Source organism: Callorhinchus milii, unplaced genomic scaffold (assembly GCF_018977255.1).
Source record: "Callorhinchus milii isolate IMCB2004 unplaced genomic scaffold, IMCB_Cmil_1.0 Scaffold791, whole genome shotgun sequence".
Taxonomy (NCBI): Eukaryota; Metazoa; Chordata; class Chondrichthyes; order Chimaeriformes; family Callorhinchidae; genus Callorhinchus; species Callorhinchus milii.
The window spans coordinates 22,185-33,116 of NW_024705532.1; the positions used below are offsets into that span (position 1 = coordinate 22,185).

The 10,932-nt window shown below is 50.2% G+C and overlaps 1 long non-coding RNA gene across 1 annotated transcript; it reads right to left on the bottom strand.

Annotated features, from left to right (window-relative positions):
• Positions 1 to 2,061: 2,061 nt before the first annotated feature.
• Positions 2,062 to 3,717, bottom strand: LOC121852349. Its single transcript, XR_006086084.1, has 2 exons — positions 3,658 to 3,717; positions 2,062 to 2,311 (listed from the first exon to the last, which is right to left on the bottom strand). It is a non-coding gene; the product is annotated as an uncharacterized LOC121852349 (long non-coding RNA).
• Positions 3,718 to 10,932: the final 7,215 nt, after the last annotated feature.

Consider the following 10,932-nt stretch of genomic DNA (forward strand, 5'->3'; position numbering starts at 1 on the left):
GCTGGTGAGTGGGGTTAATAAGTCAGTTGCTCTGTCAAAGAGCCGCACAGACTCGATGGGCCGAATGGCCTCCTTGTGCCGTAACATTCTCTGATTCTATGAGTCTATGTTTATTATTATTATCCACCTTTCACTACGCCACGCCCCGTATCTCCCACAGCACCTTGGGTGAAACCCATCTGGTCCTGGTGACTTATCAATTTTGAGCCCAGTCAATCTTTTCAGAACTTCCTCTCGGTCTATAGTAATCTATAATCCTTGCATTTGATACAGAGCCTTATCACGTCTTCGAGACGTCTCAAAGCACTTCACAGAATACACTGTAAAGTGCATATATTGGAAGACTGCATATTTGAGGGCGCAATGTGGCAGCCAATTGTGTACAGCAGCGTCCCACAAACAGTCATGGATTGAGTGACCAAATTATTATCTTCAAGCAGTTGATGGGCAGCTCACAGCTGGAGCCTCAGAGATCCCCTCAGGCCGCCTGGGTGTAAGCAGGAGCGGAGACAGGACCCTGAACCTGTGCAATCGCATGTGGCTCCAAGCGGATCCAGTGATCAGATTTACACAGTCACTACACTTTACAGACATTGTAAAATACGCCACTATATTAAATATAAGGGTTAATACAATAAAGAAAAATCCTTACATTTAATACAGAGCCTTATCGTGTCTTCTGGACATCTCAGAGCACTTCACAGAATATACTGTAAAGTGAATTGACTATATTTTGTGGGCGAACGCAGCAGCCAATTGCGCACAGCAGCGTCCCACAAACAATGGTCGAAGGGTTTATCATCTCCAGGAAAACGATCCGCCAACGGAATGTCAACAAGGTTCCTACTTACTACTACATCAACAGAGGTGTGTGGAGGAAGGAAACCTGCCCAACGTTTAGCCTTGTGTGGGAATTGAACCAGGTCTTCTCGCTTGCGAGGCGAGTTCTCTAACCACTAAGCTACAGGACTCCATTATTTTATTTGAAATAATTCTGACAATCAGAGAATTGATGAAAAAGGTGGAAGCATTCTTAAACTGTGCTGAGTGACAAGGAACTCAGAACAGAAGGAACCATTTAATGTGTGTGTAACCCTGCACTTAGTGGTATAAAATCCAAAAGTCCAGGAGATAAACACACTCTTAAAGTGCAGTGAAAACGTTGACTTGAGCAACACAATGGGAGGTATAAAGCTTTAATTCCATGAAAAGCATACCAATACAATGATTCCGTACTTTGATTGGAAGCGTTACAAGAACACTTTCCTAAATCCTTTTGAAGACCTTGATCACAAACAATCATTGAGCTCTGTATATCATTCACAAAGCAAACCCAAGCAAAAGTCCTGAAAGAAGAAAAAGTCCACACAGTCAAGATGATCTTCAACGTCAAACACAAAACACAAAACCTCAAGTAAGCTTGCAGTTCCTTGATCAGCCATTGTGCACAGTGTGACCTGTTAGAATTGGAAAGATGTACACCTGGTCATTCCTGTAATGTGTAAATGTAGCTTTACGCAGTCACTCCACTTTACAATATATTCTGTGAAGCGCTTTGAGACGTCTCAACGATGTGATAAGGCGCTATATCAAATGCAAGGATTGTCGTTATTTCTGTTGGGAGTGCAGGAGTAACGTTGACATTAGACTTAGCAACTCCATATAATGGGATCGGATGATTGGCTTTGCAACATAATACAAATTTGCATTTATATACCACCTTTCACATCAGGGGGACGTCCCAAAGCGCTGGAGAGTTGAGGGGTTGCCCCCGAGGTGAGGGTTGGTTGGTGGGTGTGGGGGACGGAGGAGGGGGCAACAAGGAATGTGTTTAGACGGCCCTTAAAGGAGGTGAGGGAAGGGGTGAGGCTGAGGGACTGCGAGATGGAGTTCCAGAGAGTGGGGCAGACACGCTGACTGCTGATGGTGGGGTGCGTGGGGATGTGAAGCAGGCCGGTACCTGCTGAGCGGAGGGAGCGACCAGGTTAGTACTGTTTTGTTGTCGTGTGAAAAGCTTGAATATCAACATCTAAATTCCCAAATAGCAATCAGAGGCAGTTATAGGTGAAGCTTGACATTTACAGCCACACTGGAATGTCACTTTTATCCCAATCACAAGGAACAGAGTCACTGCTCAATGGTGACTCGAGAACAACCAGGAATACAAGTTACATCTCAGTCTCTGTGCTGTATTCTTTACAACGATTTAAGATTCTTTAGTCACTGTCAAAAGCCTTTTTAATACCGTAGCCAGTCGCAGCCCCTACTGTCCCGACCACAGCACTGCCAGCAGCTGAGAGTCCAGCCGCTCCTTCAGGGGGAGAAAGAAGAAAAAATCGACTTTTTAGTGATAATTTATCAATTCCAATAAAGTTAATACTTTCCCTCAATTCATTTCTAAACTTAGCTAAAATGAGGGGTGTAGGCACAAGCCCCACGTCGAGACTCTCAAGTTGTGTCTAGGCTTAGGCTCTTGTTCAGAACGGGGGACTGGATACCTGACCAGTTGAAAATGGTTCTACTGGAGGGGTATATAAATGGGAGACTTGTGTGAGCCTCACTCGTGCAGAGAGCCAACGGAGTGAGGGCTGAACAACAGGTGAGAGTAGGAATTCAATGCCGAGGGGAAGGAGGTGCAGTGTAGACGCCTTTCATGTCGGGAGAACGTCCCCAACGCGCTCCACATCTTCTCTCTGAAATCACTCTCCTCCCCCATTCCTGTCTCACCTCCTCTCTCTCTCTCTCTCTCAAACCCTTATTTATCAGGCTGGATCTGTCGAACCTGATGAATTAGACTCTGAGCGCTATCCCCTCTCTCTCCCCCCGGAGCTGTCTCTCCCAGTCCCCTCCATGCCCTGCTAATCGCTCCCTCCAGGTCTCTCGGCGTACGCATTTTGGCTGCCGCCCCCCAATTCGAAATCCGCCCTTAAAATGACCACATTTCTCCTCCCCCCACCCACCCACTAGTCGACCTCTGTCGTTCTCTCCCACCACCCTCCTCGCACACTCCTCTCTCTTAGACTCTCTGCCATCGGCCTCCGAAATGTCCGCTTCCTCTCAAACGAAGACCTCGCCATCCATGACCTCATCCCTGGATTGAGGATATCGACATCCTAGAGTTCACAGAAACCTGGCTGTCCCCCGATGACCTGTCCCCTCATCGAAGCCTCATCCCCTCCCCACCGGCTACACTTTCCCCGACACCCCCGCCTCAACTATCGCGGTGATGGGTGGCGCTCATCTCTAAACCTCCTTTGTTCTATCCCCCTACTCCTCCCGCGCCTAAAGACCTTTTCGATCATGCTGAAGGATACCTCCCCCCGCCCCCTCCCTCTCCCCTTGGCTCGTTGTCAGACTCCGCCACTGTGAAGCGCCCCCATGAAGGGCGCAATATAAATGTAAGTTGTTGTTGTCTAAGCTGATGCTCCAATGCAGCGCTGGGCGCAGGTTGCATTGTCGGAAGTTCCGTCCTTTGGATGAGGCGTTAAACCTGGTCTTCACCTTCAAAGGCTTCCATGATCTTGTTCCCCACTCTGTGACCCACTACCCACCCTGCTTGCTCCCTCTGCTCAGTGGACTCCGGCCTGCTTCACATCCCCCGCCTCGCCCACCCCCTATGAAAGGCGCTAGATCAAATGCAAGAATTATTATTATTACCTGCAGACTGTAGGACAGCCACCAAACCACCTGCTGCTATTCCTCCTCCATTGGCTATGGGCAGCCGCTGACATGGTTTTCGCTGCTATGGATCCTGCTACAATTCCAGCACCAGTGAAGCCAGCAGCACCGAGCACCACTGGAGCAGCCACCACTGCAACAACTGTGTGAGAGAGAGAGAGAGAGAGAGAGAGAGATATAGAGAGAGGAGAACAAGAGTAGAGAGAGAAAGAAGCAAGAGTAAAGAGAGTGAGTGGACAATATAGCACTTTCACGTCTTCTAGATGTCTCAAAGTGCTTCACAGAATATGCAGTAAAGTGAATTGACAGAATACTTTGGGTGAAAGAGAGCGAGACAAGGCTTGTACAAGGATAGACTGGACAATAATAAAAAATAACCCTTATATTGATACAGGGCCTTTCACATCAGGAGGACATCTCGACCCCCGAGATTATCAGCTGAACAGAGCATTAAGGCTTCACCTGTCTATGCCTCCCAGGATCAACAGTCCAGTAATTTGGTTAATGGCTGTATTACTGGCTGTGCCTTCTAACGAAGCCAACCAGGAGATGTTCACCTACTGCCAGGAGTTGTGCATCCATGCTTGCACACTCCACCTTCTAAGCCAGTCTGGAACCTTGACATCTCGCTGGACCCCCAACTTTCCTTCCTACCCCACATCCATGCCATGTGCCGCTCTGCCTTCCCCCACCTCCATGACATTGCCCGGCTCCCACCACTGTCTCACACCACAGGCCCCAAAACTCTCATACACATATTCATAACATCCAGGCTCAACTACACAAACTCACTGCTTGTCGGCCTCCCCAATTCCTCCCTCCATAGGCTGCAGATCATCCAGAACTCTGCAGCCCGTGTCCTCTCCCGCACCAGGCTCAGCGACCCTATCACCCCCAACCTCGCCCGACTCCACCGGCTTCCCATCACACAGAGATACCGGTTCAACATCTTGGTCTTGCTTCCCCTACCTCTGAGATCTTCTATCCCCACCAGCCTGTTGTTTCCTCTGCTCAGCAGGTTCTGGCCTGCTTCACGTCGCCCGCCTCACTTGCCCGAAGATTGACCTTCTGCCACTCTGCCCCCATCCTCTGGAACTCCATCCTGCAGTCCCTCCGCCTCGCCCCCTCCCTTGCCTCCTTCAACACCAGTCTAAAGATCCTCCTCTTCGACTGTGCCTTCGATCATCCTCCTTTCCCCCCTACCCTCCACCCTCCCCGATCCCGACCCCCAGCTCGGGTCTGAACTTGAACACTGATTGTCCTCACAGAGCTGTTGGATGTGGTTAGGGCAACAACCTACATTTGAATAATGCCCTTCACGTCGGGGAGGACGTCCAAGGTGCTGGACCGTCAGGGATTTGAACCCGAGCAGGGGGTTGGGATCAGGGAGCGGTGGAGGGGGCTGAAGGCACGGTCAAACGGGAGGGTCTTGAGATGTAATTTGAAGGAGGTAACGGAGGAGCAAGGTGAAGGGACTGTGGATGGAGTTCCAAAGGGTGGAGGCAGAGAGGCAAAAGGCCCGACCATCTACGTTAGCTTTCAGGCGGAAACGGATAGACGTGGGGGGTGGAGAGCAGGTACACGGACAGCGGGAAGCAATCTTTGGGGAGACAGTGCAGACACGATGGCGCCGAGCGGCCTGATTCTGCGCTGTGGATATCTGTGGTGACGGTTAATATCCTACCTGCTCCTCCTGCAGTCCACAGAGCTGTAGCGCTCCAAAGTGCGGATCCTGGGGACAATAAAAAGACTTTCAACTCATCTGATGTTAAGCAACAGAGCGATTGAATCGGCAGCAGTCAAAATTAAACATTTTATCGTGCCAATCAGGATGTTATTAAGTGGAGTTTGCTCTTTGCTCTCAGTCAAGACAGCATAACTTTGTATCGCTATTTATATAAACCGTTTATTATTAAAGAGTTGACTATTTCCATCCTGGAATCCCTCCACTCGCTCACTCACTCCATCCTGCATTCAAACACCATCTCAAGACTTATTGTCGACCGCACCTTTCATCATCTTTCCCCTGACCACCCTCCTTACTGCCCTCCCCAGCTCGGCTGCCAACTCCTCCAATCATCCCGGTTCCTAAAGTGTGCGGGAACCTCAGATGCTGGGAATGGCTGCTGGCTTCCTCAGGTCTCCAGGCCTCACCTGTGTGGAAGCAAGCGGACACGATGAGCAGGATGTAGACCCGGTGCCACATTTTTCAGTCCTTTCAAGAAGTGGTTCAGTGAGATCTGGTCGAGGCTGTGACCACACGACCTGCACAAACAGCAGCAATGATTTCAGGCTGACATTACCAGCAAAGACCCAAACCAGCTCCTCAAGCACTCATCCCACCACTGGCTTTGTAACCTCTGCTGAGTTGGAGAAGCATTAGTTAGTACTCCAAGTACTCCATTGTTCCCTCCCCACTCCAACCGTTGAAAACCTCAAGGGGCGTATGAGTGTCATTGCTGTCTGTCACGCGCAAGAATTCTGTTTTCAAGCTTCACATAAATTGCCAACATTCTTATGTATTGAAGCTAAATGTCACTGGCAGAGCTGGTTTTGATTCTGTGACGTGAAGAAACCAAAACTGAAACACAAGGGTTTGTTCAGGAAGAAAAACACACTATACAAATGCTGTTTTTGTTTTTGGAGTTGTATCTTGTATTGTTGCAGTTCTTCTATTCTTTTATTTTGCTTTTTGCCTTTTCCGATATTGCTGGAATGTCACGAACCTTGGAACAGTCGAGGCTAAATGTTCTGAGCCACAGAGCAAGAGAAGAGATACCCTCACTCTCACCAGCTCAGCCAAACACTCAGATGAGCAACTCTGACTGAACACAGTGTAGCTTAGCGACACCTCTATTATAATTGTCTTTTTGTTAAACATCAGGATGGTCCGTACGTTCTCACCCACCTGAGAGCTGTTTTCAGGCTGGTTTAAACAAGCTTGGCCTTGAGTATGTGACCCATCAGCTGATTCTAACTAAAATAGGAGCATTACATCAACAACTAACAAGAAAGCTGGTGCTGTAACAAACACACTGCTTACTGCTGAACCAATTTAACTCTTGTTTCTAAGAAGTTCCCCGTCAGTTGCTGATCTCAGTCGGGAAGGTATTAGAGGTGCTAGTGGAGTCCAGACATTGCCTCACACAGGGAGTAACAGAGAGAGAATGAGCCTGGGATTATCAAGTTCCTCGTCAGTTGCACTTGTTTGAAAACTTCAAGGAGCGCATGAGTATCATTGCTGTCTGTCACGCGGCAACGGGCAGAGAGCCAACAGAGCAAGCGGGGACCGGAGTGAGCTGGGAACGGGGTGAGGCCTATTTAACAGGAATTTGGAGAGAGTGGGAATTTAGTAGTAAAATAGTACAGAATCTCTTCACTTATTGTTTTCTAATGTGTTTCTCATCAACAGGAATTAGGCCAGGTGAAAATTGTTAGGTGACCAGTTGAAACTGGTTCTGTCTGGGAATTATATGAAGGGGAGTCTTGGTAGAGCTTCACTCAAGCAGGGAGCCCACCAGAGCAAGCAGCGACGAAGTGAGCCCTCTACAACAGGAATTTGGTGAGAGTGGGAATTCGGTGCAGAGAGGGAAGGAGGTGCAGTATGGATGCCATTCAGGTCGGGAGGAGTCCCAACGTGCTTCATGTCTTCTTGCTGAAAATCTTCCTCCTTTTCTCCCATTCCTCTCTCACCTCTCTTTTTCTCTTCACTCTCTCTCAAACCCTTGTTTATTAGGCTGGGGCTCTGTAAATCCTAATAAATAAGACTCTGAGTGCTATCCCCCCTCTCTCCCCACAGCGCTGTCTCCTCTAGCTCCTCCATGCCCCATTGATTGATTGCTCCAAGTCTTGGCATGCGCATTTGACTGTCCCCCCGATTCTGAGCCAACCCCCTCAAAATGCCCCCATTTCCACTCCTCACCCTCTGCTACTCGACCTCTGTCCTTCTGTCCACCGCCCTCCTCGCCTTCTCTCTCCTGGACTCCTCCACTGCCTCCCTCTGTTCCAACCTCTGCCATGCTCACGGCAGCATGCATAATGGTTGACCCAACCTGACGGCCCCCATTGCCCACTCTCTCCGCAACACCCTCCCCCACCTTCTCCTCCCTACTCAAACCCATGGTCATTACCCCCACAATCTGCAACTCTCCCCTAAACCCTTTGCCCCTCAGCCCTCCAACCTCTTCCATCAGTACCCATACCCAGATCGGCCTCCCAAAACGTTCACTCCCCTCTCAAAACAAAGCCTTCACCATCCAAGACTTCATCCTGGATTGGAAGATATCGACATCCTAGGGTTCACAGAAACCTGGCTGCCCCCAGTGGACCCGTCCCCCTCATTGAAGCCAGCCTCGCCCCCCCGGACACACTTTCCCCCCACAACCCCCCCTCAACCATCGTGGTGATGGGGTTGGCGCTCATCTCTCAAACCTCCCTTGGTGTATCAACCCTACTCCTCTGACTGTTTTCCCTCATTTGAGCACCTTACCCTGTACCATCCCTCCTCTCTCTCCCTCAAAATTCTCCTAGTTTACCACCCCCATCCACCAAACTCCTGGCTTCTCCTCAAGGGATATCGCTTGTCTCCTTTCATACGCTGTCCCTCTGCACTGAATCATTGCTCGCACATCTCCCTTCACTCCTACTCCAGTCCAATTCCACCCTGCCACAGCACAGAGACAGCGCTCGTCAAAAGTAACAAAATGACGTCCTCTTTCTTCAGTTATCAGGAGAGGTAGAGAAGTGAGGATTATTGTCCTAGAGCAGAGAAGGTTAAGAGAGACTTGATAGAAGTTTTCCAAAATGATGAGGGGATCGATAGGTGAACAGGAGAAATATTCCCACTGGCGGGTGGGTCGGTGACCCGAGGACACCGATTTAAAATGGTTGTTAAAAGAAACAGAGTGAAGGGGAGGAGAAATGTTTTCACACAGCGAGTTGTTGGGATCTGGAATGCATTGCCTGAGAGGCTGGGGGAAGCCGATTCGGTAATTACTTTTTAAAGAGAGAAATAGATAATTATTTGTGGAGGACAAGTTTGCAGAGCTATGGGGAGAGCGCGGGGGAGTGGTGTTGATTGGAAGCTCTTTTCAAAGAGCCGACACAGACACGATGGGCCGAATGGCCTCCTTCTGTGCTGTACAAATCTATGATTCTGTGGCCAGGGCTCCCTCTGCCTTCTCATCTGCCTGGACCTCTACTGCATTCGATAAAGGTGATCACACCATCCTCCTCCACCGCCTCTCTTCCCTCATCCACCTTCGAAGGACCGCACCCACATGGTTTGAATCCTATTTAACTAACCGCCAACATTACATTTTGGCAAATTGTTTTACCTCCCGCCCCGCCCGGTCACCTGCGGGGTACCCCAAGACTGCATCCTTGGCCTCCTTTTCCTAATCTACACGCTCCCTCTCGGCGATGTCATCCGCAGACATGGGGTCAACTTCCACATGTATGTGGATGACACCCAACTCTACTTCCCCTCCAGCTACGACTCCCAATCTTCTGATGTCCTGTCGGTTTGTTTAACGGACATCAAGGCCTGGATGAAGCCACATTTTCTCACAACAAAAGCAGCTGAAACCCTCGTCCACGCCTTTGTCACTTCCCGGCTGGACTATTCCAATACCCTCCTCACTGGTCTCCCCAGCTCCACATTACCCCAAATTCAAGTAAGTCAGAACTCCACCGTGCGGATTCTCATGCGCACAAACTCCATACCCCTCTTCACACCAGTCCTTGCCAGGCTTCAATGCAAGATTGTGTTGAAATCTAGCTTCACATCTACAGAACAAGAGGATAGAGGTTTGGAGTTGCAAAGAAGTCATTTCGAGACAGACTTCCTTACCCAGAAGGGAATTAACAATTGGAGCATTTGTCAAGCAGAGTGCACTTGGGGTAAGGAGAGGGGACTGGGCTGGACTCCTCTCCCACCTCGACTACTCAAATGCCCTCCTCTCTGGTCTCCCCAATGCCACCATCCATAAAATCCAGCTTATCCCAAACTCTGCATACTACTCACTCACCCACATTAAACCATCACCCACACCCTCACCCACTCCCCCACCCTCACCCACTCCCCCACCCTCACCCACTCCCTCACCATCACCCACTCCCCCACCCTCACCATCACCCACTCCGTCACCATCATCCAATCCCTCACCATCATCCACTCCCCACCCTCACCCACTCCCCACCTCACCCACTCCCCCACCCTCACCCACTCCCTCACCATCACCCCACTCCACCCTCACCATCACCCACTCCGTCACCATCATCCAATCCCTCACCATCATCCCACTCCCCCACCCTCACCATCACCCACTCCGTCACCATCATCCAATCCCTCACCATCATCCACTCCCCCACCCTCACCATCACCCACTCCCCCACCCTCACCATCACCCACTCCCCCACCATCACCCACTCCCCCACCCACACCACTCCCCCACCATCACCATCACCCACTCCCCCACCCTCACCCACTCCCCCACCCGCACCCACTCCCCCACCATCACCATCACCCACTCCCCACCCTCACCACTCCCCCTCCATCACCATCACCCACTCCCCCACCCTCACCATCACCCACTCCCCCACCCTCACCCACTCCCCACCCTCACCCACTCCCCCACCATCACCCTCACCCACTCCCCCACCCCCACCCACTCCCTCACCATATAATACATATAATATCCACACAATGTAAGTGTATAATACATATATAATAATATTCGCACTATGTGAGTGTACACTATCCGCACTATGTGAGTGTACACTATCCGCACTATGTGAGTGTTCACTATCCGCACTATGTGAGTGTACACTATCTGCACTATGTGAGTGTACACTATCCGCACTATGTGAGTGTATACCACACAGTGTACAATGTGCTGTGATGAGGAGCCCATTACCTGCAGCAGTCGCTGTGCTGATGGACACGTCGGGAGGACGTCCCAAAGCGCTTCACAGAACACACTGTAAAGTGAATTGACTGTATATTTGTGAGCGACAAGCATTGTTTCAGGCAGTATTTCCACCGCAGTTCCATGTATTAGAAATCCAAACATGTGAAACCCATCACTGTATTCCATTTGGATTATTGTAGTGATTATTAGTAGTTAAACACTAATGGTGTGTGTGAGGTGGTGGTGAGGCAGAGGTTGGCGTGTGGGTGATGGTGAGGCTGGGGGTGTGGGTGATGGTGAGGCTGGGGGTGTGGGTGATGGTGAGGGTGGGGGAATGGGTGAT